The following is an 18,822-nucleotide window of genomic DNA, read 5'->3' on the forward strand; positions in this document are numbered from 1 at the left end:
CTTTGTAAATACTGTTATTAGACTCTACAGTTGTTTAAATAGAAAGTAGTTTTTTTTAATTTTTAAAGGATTTATCCTTTTAATTAATGTATGTTTGAATGTGGGTATGTGCACATGAGCGTGGGTGTCCTTAGAGGCCAGGGGTGTCAGGTCCTTCAGGAACTGGAGTTGTGAGCCGCCCAACATGGATGCTAGGCTCAGGAGGTAAGAATGCTTGTTGCTGGGCAGTGGTGGCGCATGCCTTTAATCCTAGTGCTTGGAAGACAGAGTCAGGTGGATCTTGTGAGTTCGAGGCCAGCCTGGTCTACAGAACAAGTTCTAGGACAGCTAGGGCTACAAAGGAGAAACCCTGTTTTAAGGCGGGGGGGGGGTGTGGGGGACAAGAGAGCTTGCTGCTCTTCCAAAGGACTTAGGTTCAATTCCCAGCACCCACACAGCCAATCACAACCATCAGTAACTCCACTTCCAGGGGACCTGATACCCTTGTTTGGCCTCTGCAGGTACCAGGCACACAAGTGGCATACAGACCTACATGCAGACAAAATATCCATACATAGTTTTTTAAAAAAATCAACTAGAAATTTAAGTATTCTATATAATCTGAAGAATTAATGACGTAAAACCTCAGGTGGCCTGAGAAGCTCTGGAAGGAAAATTACCTTGACTGATAACACCCCAAGGAAGCCTCTGGTCAGGAGATGCGCACATTAAACCGCTGGTATCTGCCACCCCCTGACTGCAGGGGAGCTGACCTGCAGATGGGACTCTTCCATGCCCAAACTTCCCCCTTTCCCATCCTATGAAACCCCAAACTCCCCACATCATGTGAGCACAGTCTTCCTTCTGCAGAGGCACTGTGTCCCCTCAGTTTTTAGGATTAAAGAACACGTCTGCTTCTGTCAACATTTGCCTGCTGTCTTTCATTTCCATGTCACTCCACCAATCCCGATCTAACGTAATTAAGAATTCTGAAGTCAACGGAGAGTTTGGGAAGTACTGTTCGAGGTTATTAACGCTTCCGGGGGAGGGCTCAGAGCATTTGCCTCTTTATATTAGCTTTCCAGGTACCTGGAAATAATAGAAGCACCCTAACTCCCTGCCTCCAAACCTCCTTCCCCGTGTGATGACAAGCAACGAGGAGAAGCATATACACACAAACAAGTCTCTCTGCCTTCAGGGAATGAAAAGTATAAGCATTCTTCGAAACAGCTGTGAAAAAAGAGTGCAGTCATAAAACCTTAGCACAATTTGTCAAGTTTTGCCTTCCTCACTCCTACAAATGTCTACAGGCAGCAGACTGACTGACCTCCCAAGGAAAGTGTACGAAAACAGAAGCAGGTAATAATGGATCCTGGGTGGAACAAGAGTTCACGACAGGTCCTTTAAAATGGCCATAGGAGGATTAAGGGGGCAAATTTAAAAACACAGGGGTGTAGGGAGAAAAGGGCCAGTGAAAAAACACCCTGGCTCCGAGACCAGAGCCAAGGAAAAACACCCTACCCCTAACCAAGCTCTGGCCACAAAATCCCACCAATCCCTAAACACAAAATCCAACCAATCCCTGAGCTTGGCCCAGAGTCTGACCACAGAATCTCACCAAGCTCGGGAATTGAAATCCCACCAATCTCTTACTTGTCCCAAGCTCTCGACTTGAGAGCCCACCAATCCCCACCCTGGAAAGCTCCGCCCCTAAGAAACCCTATATAGACCCTGTATTTGGTTCAGTCTCTTGCTGTCTCTCTCCTGAGCAGAGGCAGCCACTCTCCCAGTTTTTCCCTCCCAATAAATCTCTTGTGTGATGTTTGTTGTGTGGTGTGACTTTGTGGTGTTCGTTGGCTCCCAACTGCCAGGGTAGCTTTCCGTCTGAACTGTAACGCTTACAAGGGGACTTAAAGGGGCAGACAGAAGTTAAAGACAGTCTTCAAAACGCATGGATTCTGGGAAAGGGGGGTGATGAGCAGAAACAACAGAGGTACCCTATGTGTTGAAAGAAGGAAGAACATTTAGAGTTCTCCAAGAAAGAAACAGAAACACGGAATCAGAAGCCTGGGAAACGTTCCTGGCACCTGATCACAGAAAGCATGGCCTCCCTGTGGAGTCAGAACTAGGACTGACAACTGGGAATCCTGAGATAGACCAGCCTGGCAAAGATGTATAAAACTGCCAACAGATCCATACAGAACCACTGAAAAGAGAAGTCAGGAGAAAATCCTTCACATACATCCATCATGAAATTCTTTTATGCACACCACAACTAGCCTTGAAGCAGGAAGAAACTGTAAGTCAGCACTCTCCCCAAAATGAAATATCATCAAACATCTGAATATATGGAAAGTACCTTGGATAAGAAACTTAACAGCGCAAATAGAAATAAACAAAGCTAGTCTAGAGGACTGTTCACTTTTGATTTGAAAATCAAAGATCAAAAACTGGCAATTAACTGTAACCGAACAAGACTCAGAAATAATTGAGAGAGAAAAAAAGAAAGGAAGGACGGAAAGAAGGAAGGATGACTAGACACAAACAAAAAGATTATTGATTCAACTCAGGAAAGAAATAGAGAAAAAGGCAAAGATACTCTAGAAATAATAGATTATAAGATACTCATAGAAGAATGCATTCAACTACAAACTTAATAAAGGTCATTGAAGAACACAAGGAAATGAAAAGAATTAAGGACTATACGGAAGTAAATAAAAAGAGTCAGGGTGAAAGGAAGACAGGGAGCCAGGCAAGCAAAGAAGGAGGAATATAGGTAGCACTTGTACACCTGAGATAAAAGCAAAATAATAGGGGCTGTTTTATATATACATGTATATGCATGTGTATTTTATGTATACATGTATATGTAAGTATATTTTATGTACCCATACATATCCACACATAAAGCAAGGTAACAGTTGCTCCAGTTTCTAGAACACCCAGGGGTTAGAGGTATATCTCTAACAAACACCGTGAAGCCTGCTTCCTGGCTTGTTCCCAGGTCACGAAGAGGGCCCAGTGCTGACGGCAGTGTTGTCAGAGGATGGCATCCTTCCTATCTGAGTTGGGGTTTGTCAAGAAGCAGAAACCTAACGTGTTTCTACAAAGCCCTAAAAGGCTGACTGAATGCTCCTAACTGCAACTGCTAGCACCCCATCTGTCTGAGAGAGTCCCCACACCTATCACCTGGCTGTTCCAGTTTTCCAGCAGCCTCCCTCTACCATATACCCATATAAAACCCAACAAGTCTGGCAACTGGGTGCTGTCCAAGGCAGCCTGATACGTTGTTTTTTTTTTTTCCTGCTGTTTATTTGTTTTAAAACAAACTGCTTTGTATCCAAGGAGTGACTTTGATAGGTGGTTTCTTGCTGGACCTACTTACATTTGGTGCCAAACTTGGGGTTGGGGGAGGGGGAGGAACACTAGGTCCTCCTTTGGGGGCATGGTCTCTTCTTTGACTTAACCAAAACAGCAAACTTAACCCTCCTGTGGCACGAATCATTTGTTTCTGCTGGCCTCTGTCATCCACCATATCTGACTCCAAATTTTAAAGTTTGTCTCTTTGGCTTTTTCTCTCTGCCACCTACTCTACCCACTAGTCTCTTCTCATTTACTTGGGTTAAGGGTTGTCTCAGGACTGCCTATGTGCTCTCTCTCTCTCTCTCTCTCTTTCTCTTTCTCTCTCTCCTTTTTAGTAGAGACTAATAAAAAGCTGTGCTGGCAAGCTAGGCAGCCCCCTTATGACCTTTAGGGTGCCCATCACAGGAAGGAGGGACATCTCTCTGCTGTTCCCAGGCATCTCTCTCACAAGCCGTGTTGATCCCTTGCCATGCCCTCAGATTGTGGCTCTGTCTTACAATGTTTCCACTTTTCTCCCTGCAGCTCCATTCCTACACTGTTGGAGTCTTCCCTCTGCCAAAATTTCTACTTACAGCCCCCCTTCTAAGTCTCTTTCACCTCCACCTCATGGAAATTCTTTACTTTCACTTTTTTTCAGGATGCCTCCTTTTCTACCTTCTCTGTCTCTCCCTCGCTCCTGGAGCTTTCTGTCTCTCTTGCTGGCTCGCTGGAGCCTGAGCTAACCATGGGCTCTTTTTTTTTTTTTTTTTAGTAAATTTTATTAAATTATAAAAGTTTCCATTTCCGCCCCCCCTCCCAACACCCTCCCACTCCCCCCAGTCCCCCCCTCCTTCCCCTCCGTCCCCCAGGGCAGTCAGGGTTTCCTGCCCTGTGGGAAGCTCCAGCTCCCTCCCCCTCCCTCCAGGTCCAGGAAGGCGAGCGTCCAAACAGACTGGATCCCCAAAATCCAGCATATGCAGAGGAAACAGGTCCCAGTGTCATAGTCAATGGCTTTTCAGAAAGACCCCGGGCCAGCCACAGTCAGAGAATCCGGCCAAATTCCGAGAATCTGGCTAGATCACGTCCTCGTTCAGTCCCAGTCCGACTGGCCCTGGTAAACTCTCATCAGATCCGTTCCCTTGTATCAGTGGGTGATAGCATCCCTCGCAGTACTGATTTCGTCTTTCATGTTCCTCCTCCTTCTGCTCCCCCTCCGGACCTCGGGGGGCTCAATCCGGTGCTCCAATGTGGGCCTCCGACTGCATAGCCGTCCTTCGCCAGACGAAGGATCACTCCGAAGGCCCTCTGGATGGAAGCTCCCATGGGCTCTTATTATAGGCATCAAGTCCTCTCCTACCCTAATCTCTTTCCCTCCTTGGACTCATACTCCAGTAAGCCACATTGTCTTACTACAAATGGCTTGGCCTCAATACAAACTAGATAAATCAGTCTCGATGACCAGAAATGACACAGTCAATTTCTAAATCCTCAAAGACTGTGACAAACTTCTACCACCACACAGGCAAATGATCCCCAAATCCCTTCTCTAAGCTTTCTTTACTCTCTGTTCTCAAAAATGTCTTCTCTCTAGGTCTTTTTTTTTCTTTTTTCTTTTTTAAAGATTATTTATTTACTTTGTATACAGTGTTCTGTCTGCATGTATGCCTGCTCCGCCAGAAGAGGACACCAGATTTCATTATAGTTGGTTGTGAGCCACCATGTAGTTGCTGGGAATTGAACTCAGGACCTTTGGAAGAGCAGCTAGCTAATGCTCTTAACCTCTGAGATACCTCACCAGCCCTCTCTAAGTCTTTTTGTTCTCTGCTTTTGTCCTTCCCTCTGATCACTGGGTTTAGCCTTTTAGAAGTTCAAATGTCTTTTAGGTACGAATAATATAGAAATATTGTTACATACTGTTCTAAACTGTGAAAGGCTGGCTCTGGAGAGTGGATTTGGTGTGCCTGCTTCAAAAGTTTCTCCCACAGTCTTTGTCCTGGGTCAGGGTGACCAGCAGGCTCTGTGATAGGGAGGAGAACACAACAGAACATCCCAGGAAAGGACACTCTGTGCTTGAGAACAGCTAAGAGGTAGGTTATTGCCAATAGAGGTTACACATGACAATGACAAAATGTAATTTCAGAAGTTTAGCTTTCCGAACACCACCCCTCTTTCTTTGGTTTTGTTTACTGAAACTTTTTTCTAAATGTAAACTTTCTTTTATCTCAAGGTCTGTGAGAATAGTGAGATTGTGGTTTTATAAAGATCTCTGTAGTCTGTAACAGAAAAAGTTATCTTAAAACTTGTAACAAGAACACTCCGGCATTGCTGGTGGGAGTGCAAGCTGGTACAAACCCTTTGGATATCAGTGTGGCGATTTCTCAGAAAATTAGGAAACAACCTTCCTCAAGACCCAGTAATACCACTTTTGGGTATATATCCAAAGGATGCTCAATCGTGCCACAAGGACATGTGCTCAACTATGTTCATAGGAGCATTGTTTGTCATAGCCAGAACCTGGAAACAACTTAAATGTTCCTTGACCGAAGAATGGATAAGGAAAATGTGGTACATTTACACAATGGAGCACTACATAGCAGAAAAAAAAAAAACAAAAAAAAAAAAAACGACACCTTGAATTTTGCAGACAAAGGGATGGAGCTAGAAAATATCATTTTGAGTGAGGTAACCCAGACCCAGAAAGACAATTATCATGTGCACTCACTCATCAGTGGTTTTTAAACATCAAGCAAAGAAAATTAGCCTACAAACCACAATCCCAGAGAACCTAGACAACAATGAGGACTCTAAGAGAGACAGACATGGATCTAATATCTAATCTATATGGGAAGTAGAAAAAAACAAGAGATCTCCTGAGTAAATTGGGAGTATGGGGACCTTGGGAGAGGGTTGAAGGGTTGAAGGGGAGGGGAGAGACAGGGATGGGAGCAGAGAAAAATGTAGAGCTCAATAAAAATCAAATATATATATATATATATATACTTTATAAAAACTTGTAACAAATGTGTTGATACTTTAAAGTCTATGAATAGGTAATCTTAATTTGCTACACCATACTAAAATAGATTTGCTACAGCATACAATATGTATAACTTGGATTCAACTTTTGCTTGTAAAAAATAGAATGTGGTGTACACCTTTTATCCTAGCACTCAGAGGAAGAGATAGGCAGATCTCTGTGAGTTTGAGGCCAGCCTGGTCTATAAAGCAAGTTCCAGGACAGCCAGGGCTGTTACAGTGAGAAACTTTGTCTTGAAAAGACAAAAAAAAAGAAAGAAAGAACAAAAGGAAGAAAGAAAGAGAGAAAGAAAAAGAAGGAAAGAAAGAAGAAAAATAAAAAAATCTATCTATTTGTATTTATCAGATTGCTAACAACATATGTTTAATAATTAATATTTAACGTTTATGAATTCCCATGGTTATAAAGATCTATTCAAGCTAAAAGAAACTAAGATAAACATGTACATCTAAACTCTTTGTTTTTGGTAACTTTGCTAAGCTTTTGTTATTTGGAAAAACTGAGTACTAGAAGAAACTGTGATGTTTTGTAAAGGTATGCTATGAAAGGATCAAGAAAACAAAGTTCCCAGTCTCTCAGTGGACTGAATTTATAGTTTAAAGTTTAGTCCGATACTAAAGAAACCTTCAATTCAAAAGCATATATTTTATTTTATTTTTTTAAATATTTATTTATTTATTTATTAGGTATACAGTGCAGGCCAGAAAAGGGTACCGAGATTCATTACAGATGGCTGTAAGCCTGGCTGTAAGCCACCATATGGTTGCTGGGGATTGAACTCAGGACCTTTGGAAGAGCAGGCAAAGCCCTTAACCACTGAGCCATCTCTCCAGCCCAAAAGCATATATTTTAAGTCTCAAACTTAACAGGGACAAAATTGTGAAATCCTAACCTTATAAAAGCTACTAGTTTGTTATAAACTGTTAAAAGATAATTAAGGTATGTAAGTTACTGGCAAATTACCTCTCAAATGTTCAAACTCTGTAATGTGCTGAGAATTATGTTTGTAGTCATGCCAAGTACACATGTGATTCATTTACAGGGAACATGTTTTAGCCTTCTGTTTATCTTGTCAAAGCTAAGCCTAAAGCAAGTAACTGAAAACAAGTTTGTTTAATATAAAATAGTATTCAAAATTGAGTATAATTTATAAAAGAACTTCAGAGGCCTCAAACCCCTTTGGAGAGATCTGCTGAATATGGCCTTTGAGGTGTCTGGTGAAAGGGGGGATCAGGAAAAGGCCCATAGGCCTCCTGTGATAGAAATGCGGCTTCTGGTGGCAGTCCTGAGGTGACCTGTAAGAAGATTAGATACCAATGGACTCCACTCCAAACCTGTTCAGATTTGGCAACGAAGAACTGTCTCTCACCTCTCCTGCTCCCAAGACCCTGCCCAAACTGTGGACAGGCAGGATCCTAGAGGGTTGGCTGCCCCTCTTTGCCACACCAAGATAGGTCAGTCCCTCGCGTTCTTGTCCTCCTCAGGGAAACCCAGTGCTACCCTGGGACCTCAGCCCCAGCAACACCACCATCAGGAGTACCACAGAGAAGCTAAGGGTAACTCACAAATAGTAAGTCTTTGTTATTGTCAAGAGATGCGGGAGTTGCTTGGTCTATACTTCCTGCTTACTCCTGTAAAACCTATTCTTCTCAGAGTTCTGTGATGGGAGCTGATGCTGAGCCCCACAGGCCTAGGGCCACAGGTCATCTTTTGTTTCCTCTGGGGCCACCTGATGGCTTGGCTCACACCTTCATTGTTTTGCCTAAAAGCCTAACCTGGTTATTAGGGAGGGATATCATGGCCAAATGACGCTTTCCCTTTTCTTTTCATCCAAGTCCTTCTGGAACTTTCCTTCTTTTCTTAGCCTCAGAGGAGAAACCTCCAGCAGTTTAGCTTTCTTTTAAATATGAACTGAGTATATTTCTTGTTTAATATCAAGCAAATAAATCATGCTGGTCAAGTGGAAAAACTATAGAGACATGGAGATGCCTTGATAGTCTTTTGGTTCTTCATCTGGTCAAAGTTTAGTCTGCTTTTGCCTTAAAAGCATTCTGGCTTTACAATTACTATGGATTCAAAAGATAGACATGTTGTTTACAGATGATAAAAATTCAGAGTTTTAAAAGAAATTAAATTACCTGAATCTCTTAAATAAGAAAGCTTCAAAACTGAAGCGCAGTTACCTGCCAGGCTAAATGGGTTTCAAGTGTAAAATTTAGGCCTTGTTTTTTTCCTAGAAATAACAGGTTTCTACTAAAATGGGTAATCTCACAAATAGGCTTCATGAAAAGACAGATACACATACACATACACACACACACAAAGCAAACCTTAAACTACCATGCTGTAGTTACTGACTTAAAAATTTGCTTTTTATTGTTCCCGTGCTCCAATAATGATTTAAAAAGGACCTGCTTTATTAATGACTACTCTCAATAATCAAGCACCTATGTTTTATAATATTAAAAAAAGATCAATGTTAAACCTCTAGTTAAATCAATAGAATTTTCATAAGTAATTAATCTACTGCTGGTGACACTTATAAGTACTGGCTACTAAAACTTTAAAAAAAACAATTAAAATCATTATAGTTATAGGATCAAAAATGTGAATTTCCTTTGATCATTTAAAACTTTTTCATGTTTATGTTGTTAACTTTCAGACTTTATTTTTGCTATGGCTCAAAAACGTGAGTCTGCTCAGTTGTTAAAAGTCCTGACTAGTTTTCTAGAGGACCTGTGTGTGATTCTCAGCACCCGCATAGTGGCTCACAGGCATCTGTAACTCCAGTTCCAGAGAACTCATTTCCCCCATCTGGCCTCTGTGGTCACTGCATACACATGGCATACAAGCATACATTCACGGGAAACACCTATGTACATAAATAATAAAATAAAAGCAATTTATGAATCCTGTTTGGATTTTTTCTAAGGATTTATTTTTATCTTATATGTGTGATTTTTTGCATGTATGTCTGATGCCTATAGAGGCCAGAAGAGGACATTAAATTCCTTGGAACTGGAGTTACAGATGGTTGTGAGCAACCATGTGAGTGCTGGTAACTGAATTTAGATACTCTTATAAGAGCAACAGAATTAGAAAGTGAGACAATCAGAGATGTTTGAACAAAAACTGGATTTTGAATATTAAGGAATTATGTGGATAAGTACTCTATGGTGATGCATATACAAGGAGAGTCCTAATCTTTTTAAAAAAATTTAATTGCCTTTTGATTTACTACTGTGCATGCGTGTGTGTGGGGTGTACATATATGATAGCACATGTGGAGGTCAGAGGACAGTTTTTGAATGTCAGTTCTCTATACTATTTACCCACTATGTGGGTCTCAGGGGTTGGACTCTGGTTGTCAATCTTGGTGACAGGCACTTCACCTCACCCAATCATTGTTCTGGCCTGAGTCCTCGTCTTTTGAACATATACTAAGATATTACTGATTGAATGGTGGTCTTATTTGCGTTTGACCAGTCTATAGTGAGGACAGGGCAGTAGATGTCAGTGGAAAGTTGGTCAATAAACAAAATAAGATTGATTGAGTGTGGACAGTTGTTGGGATTAGTGATGGGCACATCGGGAGGTTTCCTCCACTCTCTTATTTTGTATGTGCTTTAAACATCCATCATAAAAATTTAAAGACATAAAAAATGGAGGGAAAGAAGAAATTCTTCCTCTCTCATTCCAGTTCCTGAGATAATCCTGGCTGGGCCAGATTACATTCTGTCTGTGAAGGCTCAACGGCTAGCTCGCCCTTCGCTGACATCAGGCAAGACAGTCATGCAAGCCATTAAAACAAATTAGTTTTATTTTCCTTCTTTTCTTCCTACTGTTTCTTTTTAATTTTAATTTTAGTTTTGAGATAAGGTCATACAAGGTAGCTTTGGCTGTCCTGGAACTCTCTATGTAGACCAGGCTGGCCTCAAACTCAGAGATCCACTTGTCTCTAGCTCCCAAGTGCTGCTGAGATTAAAGCTACCAGCCTCGGCTTCATTTACTCTCTTTCTTTCTTGCCTTTTTTTTTTTATTTGAAGATTTATTTACTTTCCCTGAAGGTTGTGGTGTACACCTTTAATCCCAGCACTTGGGAGGCAGAGGCAAGTGAATCTCTGAGTTTGAGGCCAGCCTGGTCTACAGAGTGAGTTCCAGGACAGCCAGGGCTGCACAGAGAAATCCTGTCTCAAACAAACAAACAATAACAAAACTGAAAAAGATTTGTCTTATTATATGCATTTTGTCTGCATACTACACGAGCCTGGTGTGGGGCCAGAAGAGAGCATTAGATACCTGTCACTGGAACAACACACAGTCATGGGCTGCCATGTGGGTGCTAGGAATCAAGCCCAGTCCTCAGGAAGAGCAGCCAGTGTTCTTAACAGCTGAGCCGTCTCTCCAGCTCCCTACTCTCCTTTAAGACAAGGGCTCACTGTGTAGCTTTGGCTGGCTTGAAACTCACTGAGGCAGGTCAGATTGGCCTTAAACTTGAAAGATCCTCCTGCCTCTGTTTCCTGAAAGCTTTGGTTGCAGGTGTATGCCAGCAAACCTGACTTGATCCTCATTTTCCAAACTGAATTTCTCTGCTGTACTTGAGCAAAGGGAACCAGGACTTCCAATGAACTCATGGCCCAAGTGTTGCTTGCGAGACTTTAGCTCAGCCTTCCTCCCATGGATGTGGGTTTGGGATAGTGTGTCTGATCATGATCCACTGCTAAAACTTGGACCTGAGGACTGTTCTAACCATGTATGAATGAATCTCCTAAGGATAATTCTTTGATTTCCCTCATGCTCTACCTATCCATCTGACAGAGGCTATGCTGCCAATCACTGATCCCCCGTGGGCATTGCACCATTCCTTCTCCAGCTGCTTCTCTAAAGTTAACAGCTGTACACTGAGCTACAACAAACTGAATCTCTTTAGGCTAAATGAAAAGAAGATGCATGCAAACACTAGAACATCCCGGGGCAGTAGAACAAGCAGGAGCTGGGAAAGGAGAGGTGCTCCTGACAGACGCTCCATTATGAACGTCTCAACAGCAATGCAAACCCTTCACCACCAGGCGCTCTTCAGAGAACCAGAACACATGACACCGTGATCTTATGACAGATCAAAATTCAAGACGTTGTTGTTTCTTCTGTTTGCTATGAAATATGACACACAAAATCACTGCCAATCCTACCTCACACCTCATTATCCACCTCAGCAGAAGCATATGCCCTGGAATAGTTTTCTGAATGACTGAAAGCTAATATAGAACCATGGGGTTTTTTTGGCTTTGTTTTTGTTTGTTTGTTTGTTTGTTTTTTGAGACAGGGCTTCTCTGTGTAACAACCCTGGCTGTCCTGGAACTCACTTTGTAGAACAGGCTGGCCTCAAACTCACGGAGATCCACCAGCCTTTGCCTCCCAAAAGCTGGGACTAAAAGCCTGCGACACCACCGCCTGGCAGAACCATGTTTTTTTGTTGTCCCTGTTTTGTTTGTTTGTTTTTTGCTTTGTTTTCGAAATGGGGTCTTATTATGAAGGGCACCTGGCCTCCAATAACAATTCTGTTATCTCTGCCTCCAGAGTGCTGGCACTAACGGCGTGTGCCACCATGCTCAGCTAGAGATACATTGGTTTTCAAGTTCACAGGTTCATTTATAAAATTATGTTCCCTCAAAATGAAAACCTTGGTTCTACTTATAAATAAATGACCAGTCTGGTTACACACACACCGGTCTCTTTTAAACTCCTTTCTCTCCATCTGTTTCTTATCTACAGCCAGTCCCCAACTTGACTCCTCGAATTCCTTCTTTCATTGCCTCCTTCCTTCCCTTTCCCTTCACTTGGGCCAGCTCCCTCTCAGAATCACCAGAGAAGCACTTGCTATGTTTGTCCAGCAGAGTTCTCGGGAGACAGTGACAGTAGGAGTCTTTTTGAACTGCCCAGGTCCCTTCTGCTATAACTGCAGAGTAACAGGATGCAAAACTGGAAACCAAGGGCCATATTTACAGTAGAACTAGCTAAGAAGTTTTCCTCTATACCTAGCTATATATGAAGAAGGTGAGAGGAGCCATCAGGGCTCTTGTCCCACCTGAGAACAGAACAAATACAAAGGACAGTGGGCTGATCTGAAAAGCCACAACCAAACCTAGGAATGCTGTGTAGCTTGATTCTTTTTTTCTTTCTCTTTTGTTTTTTGAGACACCAGAATGCATGACCTAAGTCTTGTAGCTTGATTCTGGGAAGTACAAAGTCGGCTACTCTGGGAAAAGCCAGTCCTTGGGAGAGCCAGGATATTTCTTTGCAGGTTGTGAACACCTAGACATGGGTTCTTTCAGTTTTGAACTTTGTACAGATGCAGGATTTTGACTGCCGAACACGGATCTCTGTGTTGAACATCATTTCTTGTTGCTGGGTTTAATCTCATCATGATTCTTTGGTACCAGTTCTGGCACGGAGCTCCGCCAACGCTGTTCCCTGACTTGAGTGCAGAGAGAATTTCCCCTTTTTAGGTCACAAACTCAGAGCCTTCAGTCATCACAGCCTCTCTCCACTGTGTCAATTTTAAACACCCACATTAATAACATTCACGAAACACTGGCAAGTGCAGTGATCTTGACTCTGCTGCTATACACAGGCATCTCACTGGATTAAAACACAGGGACAAATCTGTGTCTTCGGGGTAGGAATATAAAAATACCTCTTCTAAACAAAGATGAATTAAAAACCCAGGGCTAAGACTCTCAAAAGGCTGTCGGTGACCCACAAAAGATGCCAATGACAAGCATGGACCCAGCTTTTAACTCTACGGCCATGAACCACACATTTGAACAATAATGTCTGGAGGTTTGTATTTTGTACTTTAATCTGAAAATTCCCATCCACCACCCTTCCATCTGTGACTTCTCTATTCCTTTTCTCATCTTCTTCCTGATTGAGTAGCCTTGGGCCACTCCATGTATCTACCTCTGGGTACTACTATTGGTAGCAGAACTAGATACTGGCTCAAAATGGATCAATCAGATATTCTTTCTTTGTATAATTGATAGGGACCCTGAAAGTCAATCAAAAGAGCCCCCTAGTAACAAGGGGTGGAGATCAGTGATGGAGAATTCTCATCTACACTTACTGAAATTAGGAAGGAGCAGGATAAGGGACCTCACAGAGACTAGTCTTTCCCTAAGAGCTAAAAGAAGCCATGCTGGTGTGAATGTTGCTGCAGGCCCATGGTCTACCCACACAACAAATACTGCCTACTCCCTCTTCAAAGTAAGTTTCTGCTTCTTGCATCCAAATGATACTCACTGAAACTACACTCAGAACTCAGAAGTTGCTCATGACCCCAAACTCACACCTCATCTTAGATCCTCTCTCAGTACCGGTACAGCCCTGGCCACTGGCAGCTCTACCCTCACCTCTATCCACTTCCCCTTAAGCCTTTACAAACAAGGTGCTGCTCAGTCCTGCTCTCCTTGTGTTGTCCTTCCCATCCTCCCAGGAAAGCTGTTTGCTGAGAACTGGTACCCACCCCACCATCTAGCTTGGCCTTCTCCATGGAGAGTCCACTAGCTCCCATGGACTTCTCACTTCCACCCTGAGTTAACTTTTTTCTCCTTACTGGGCATCCCTACTTAAAGACTGCAGTGGGCTCATCTATTTAAAAGTAAATTCCTCCATCTTTCCCCCAAAGCTGACTCCTCTTCCTCACCTTTCCGTTTCTATTTAAAAGACCCAGTCTTTCAGCCACGTGGCCCGACACCATCATGGCAACTCTCTACCTCATAGTGATGGTCTGCTGAGTACCCACTTCATCTGCTAGGGGGAGCTCTGTGTGGGCAGAGATTATGCCAGTGCACAATATGACCACAGTCTGTCTCAGTGAGAGCATCAGAGGAAGGGAGGGATGGATGTCTGATCACTGCTTGCCCTCTGCTTCATTTCTCTTCCTTTTTCATAGACAACCAGTCTCCAGGCTCTCTGGATGCTTGCCTCCTCAATTTCTGCCACCGCCTCCTTTCTTTTCCTCCCCTTCTCCTGGGCAAGAGCCCTACCAGAACCACCACCCCAGTAGCAAGCTCCTTCTCCTGCCTAGCAAAAGGAGACAAAGGCAACAGGGATCTTTTTGAACTGCCCAAGTTCCTTTTGATACAGAGCAGCGAGATGCAAAACCGGAAACCCAAGGCCATAATTAGAGCAGAACTAGCTAAGTTCTCCTCCATACCCAGCTACACATGGTCAACAAGTCTCTTGCTGCACCTGAGACAGAACTCCAAATACAAAGGACAGTGGGCTGATTTGAAAAGCAGCAACTAAAATTTGAACTGTTGAACTGCTGTGTTTTTGTCTTTTGGTTTTTTTTTTTATTTGAGTTTTGTTGTTGTTGTCGTTGTTGTTTGACACAGGGTTTCTTTGTGTAGCCCTGACTGTCGTGGAACTCACTCTGCAGACCAGGCTGACCTTGAACTCACAGGAGGCCCGCCTGCCTCTGCCTTTCAAGTGCTGAGATTAAAGGTGTGTACCACCAACGCCCAGCAAGATTTTTGTTTTTGACCCTGTGTACACTGGCCTTGAATTCTGTGTGAATATAGAAAGAGGGATGACCTTGACCTAGTACCGTCTCCAGTACTAGGATTATACCTGTGAACTACCAACTCCCCATTTATGCAGTGTTGGGGAGGTGCTAGGAATTGAAGCAAGGGCTCTCTGAGTGCTAGGAAACACTCTTTGTATTGAGCTCCACCCGGTCTGAGCTCTGGCCTCTGTGCAAATGTAGACATTTGCATGAAAGATCATAGGTGATGTAATCTGGATAAGGAATTTCAGTCTTTGGCTTGGGGGACGAGGTGAAAAACAACACACACACACACACACACACACACACACACACACACCTTTGAGTAACTGAACAGGATTTTGCCTAACTCCAGCCCTGACGAGTCAATTATAACTGATATCAAGTTAAACTCAGAAATGCAGCCTTGTCGAGATCAGAAGGCAGCTCATGGAGTTGGCAACCATATCAACAAAAGGTCTGAAAATGAGAGTTGACAGAAATTTATTCTCAGATACCCCAAGGCCGACAGTGACAATGAGTCTTAAGATAACCTTTCCCCTCCTGTATATTAGCCTGGGCCTTAGGGGTCTCCAGTGAATATTCTACACAATTACCAACACTCGGGAACACAGTGTGCAAAGGACAGAACCCCAGAAAGCAGAAATTACTGTAGTTATCCACTGCTCCAATCACTCATTTTATAACCAAAGGGACCAAGGTCCAGGTTAATGGGGTTGTATCCTACCCAAAGTAACCAATAATACATTAACAGGAAAGACAGCTCACTTAGTTTAGGAGACAATGTGGGGAGGAGGGGAAGAAGCAGAGATCTGCTTTGATTTCCCTTCAGGAGGAGAAAATTGTGAAACCCTCCAACCTCCGCAACCAAACCAGGTCAAAGGCATGCATCAAAGGAATGAAGCTGTCAATCTGAGACTCACTTACCCCAGTCTCCGCTTAGTGCAGAGAGAAGCAAGGAGGCACGAAGCCTGTCTCCGAGGTCACAACTGAGCACTGTCCTCTGGCCGTGGTCTGCCTTCCTCGGGATCACATGGAGTTGTTCTATAAATGTGCACTGGCTTAAGGTTGGGAACACTGGCTTGTGAGGCAGCGGTGTGTAAGCAATCTGACCCGGGCCAGGTGGCAGCCTTCCAGAAGGCTCTCGCAGCCCAGTGGGGAGGATAACAAGGAGCAAGGGAGCTTGCAGGTGCTGCCTGCCAGCCGCCTGGTTCCCTCCAAGTTCACCTGGAAGAGTTAATGTCTCCTCCGGCCATGGGCTGCAATTGGATCCATGTGGAACAGGGCTACATTTGAACGGGGACAGCTGCTTTCCAAAACAAAGCACCTTAAAGAAAAACCAAAAATGAGAAGTAAATTACTAGAAGTAAATTACAGGTCCTTGTCAGCTTCAACTGACCTTTTCAATATCAAGTTGCCCTTTCTGAAATGCCAATAGGAATTCTTGAGAAAAGATGAGAGCAATCACTAGTGCACCAATTCTGAACCAGATGCCCACAGTTCCACCAGTCCTTGATGGAGCAAAGGGGAGGCCGTATAATGGCAGACTTGAAAAGAATATGGCGATTTAGTGGACCAACCCTTAAAATTCTCCAATATGTAAGTAAATGACAAATGTAAGGGGCAGAGAAGTGTCTAGAACTGACTACCACTGGCACGATGGAAAGAAAAGCAGGGCTAGCTCTAATTTTATGTTGATCTTTTTGCCTCAGCCCCTCTCACCCAAATGCTAAGAAAAAAACATTTTTCAAAAAGTTTCTTAAAAACTGGAGAGGCCATCTGTTAATATGAGGCTTCTCCATGTGTGTGGACACAGAAAATGGGTGGCAGTCTGGTAACAGAGGCAAGCCGGGCAAATGTGGCTCAGCCTAGAGTTGGGGTGGCATCGAGGTAGAAGGGACCCAACCAAACAAGATCCAGTTCCCGCCTTGACCTCTTCACAATGATAGAGTGTAACCTTAAATTGTAAGCACGTAAACCCTGCTTTCCCTAAGCTGCTCTTTGTTGACATGTTTTATCACAATAGAAACATAGGAAGAACACTACTGATAGATAAAGCTACTTTCCCCGGGAAGCAGAGCAGGGAGGGACACAGAAAATAACTGATTGGTTGACATTCAGGTTAGGGCGATGGCTACTCTGCTTGTCTCATTTTAAAAGAGAGAAAACTTTATTACACGCTGCAAAACTGGCCTGCCTGGAAATTCGAGTGTTAATCTCTTGACCTCTTGCTCTCTCGGGTCAGATAAACACCTTGGTTCCATCTGGATGATGTGGGACTTTAGCATGAGTGACTCCATTTTATTCTGGTCTCTTTAGCCTAGTACAGGAGCTCATGCAAACCAATGTCCTTTTATACATCAAGACAAGAGATGCAGACAGTTGGGCTGGAGGTTCACGGTGGCTTGCTATCATGGCTGGTGGACGACACAGGCTTTGACTGGGAGTGCATCTGTAGCCTATAAGTAGGTGGCCTGTCTATGGGGCTTGGGCTTTTTACATAACAGGGAAGGTGGGCTCCACACATGAGAATTTCCACAAACAATGTAGAAGCTGTCAAACTCTTAGAGTCCAGGTCCAGAAACTGGCACAGTGAGCCAAGCAAGCACAGGGAGTAATTTAGAGACCTGGGATTCTACTTGATGTGGGTGTTCATACCCCTCTTCTAACAATGCTTTTGGCGACATCAGACCCTCACCTGTATGGAGCTGTGCACTGCCCCCAACTCCAAGCAAGGGGATACTTTTGAGGCTCTTAACTGTTTCCTGGACAGTTTTCTACTCAAATATATTTCTGGATATTTTCAGGATCAAGAGGCAGTGGGCAGATCTGGCCTAAACTGATTTTGAGTACCTGGGCAATAGGCAAACTGTTCCTCTGAATGAATTTTTAGAAAGAATTCCCTACTTACCACTTTGTGCTTATGCACACATGGGAGAACATATAGTTAAAATCAGATGCATCATGAGATGGGGATAAAGAATAGGTTCAAGAACCCAAACTTGTCTAAGAACTAAGCCTCTTAGTAACCGTCTTGTCCTTCTATTGAGCGCCATAAAAAGAGGTCCCAGACAATAACCTGGACTGGTCCCGGAGAATTGTCTGTATTCTGTCAATCATGTTTTAAATAAATGCTGATTGGCCAGGCAGGAGGTGTAGGTGGGAAAACCAGACAGGAAGTGGAAATGATGCAAGGAGAGCAGGAGAATTCTGGGGAGGAGGAAGCTAATTCCTCCCACTCCTGCCCAGATCACGGAAGCAGCAGGATGTGAGCTTCCCCACTGAAAAAGGTACTGAGCCACATGGCTAAAATAAATCAGAAAAATGGGTTAGTCAAGATGAGAGAGTTAGCTAATAAGTAGCCTGACCTAAAGGGCCAATCAGCTTTATAACTTACTGAATCCTTTATGTGATTTTTCTCTGGGACTAAACAGCTGGGGTGCAGGGCGGGAAAGAAAAACCCACAACAAACAGGCCCCATCATGTTACAGAATGGCACCCAACGTGGCCACCTCATGTTACAGAATGGCGCCCAACGTGGATAACTGCATCCACAGAAAGCCTGAGAAAGCTTGGGAAAGGCTAGAGTAAAGCATTTTGGTTTTCAGCCGTAGCAGGAAAAAAGCTGCGCTGTTTTAAAATGTCAGCTTTCTGGGCTGTCCTGCCAGGGAAAACTCGTGACTCTTTCAAGCAGGCAGTCCAGACTATGGATACAATGTTGCAGCTTGCTTCCTGGCAAGGACCTTGAAATGCCATAGGAGCTTTTGAGTGTTGTCTTCTCCATATTCCTTAGCAAATTAAAGACCCATGTGGTCAGAAAAAGAGAGATCTACAGTAAAGAGAGATTCAAAGAGTAAAAAAAAAAAAAAAAACCTCTAAATGGTTTACAATATGCTAA

The 18,822-nt window shown here is 43.4% G+C and overlaps 1 protein-coding gene across 15 annotated transcripts in view; it reads right to left on the bottom strand.

Moving 5' to 3' along the window:
• The window catches only part of Tacc2 (transforming acidic coiled-coil containing protein 2), a 212,040-nt gene extending 196,060 nt beyond the window's left edge, over positions 1 to 15,980 (bottom strand). For 6 of the 15 annotated variants that reach the window (XM_085693203.2, XM_085693197.2, XM_085693201.2 and 3 more), the window contains exon 1: positions 15,852 to 15,973. The gene's annotated coding sequence lies outside the window, so the exon portion shown is untranslated. Of the gene's footprint in view, positions 1 to 15,851 lie in introns of all 15 variants that reach the window. The other 9 variants (XM_087908369.1, XM_087908373.1, XM_087908375.1 and 6 more) reach the window with 7 other exon arrangements.
• Between the last annotated feature and the right edge of the window lie 2,842 nt (positions 15,981 to 18,822).

This window comes from Myodes glareolus, chromosome 7 (assembly GCF_982192425.1).
Source record: "Myodes glareolus chromosome 7, mMyoGla1.1, whole genome shotgun sequence".
NCBI classification, from domain to species: domain Eukaryota; kingdom Metazoa; phylum Chordata; class Mammalia; order Rodentia; family Cricetidae; genus Myodes; species Myodes glareolus.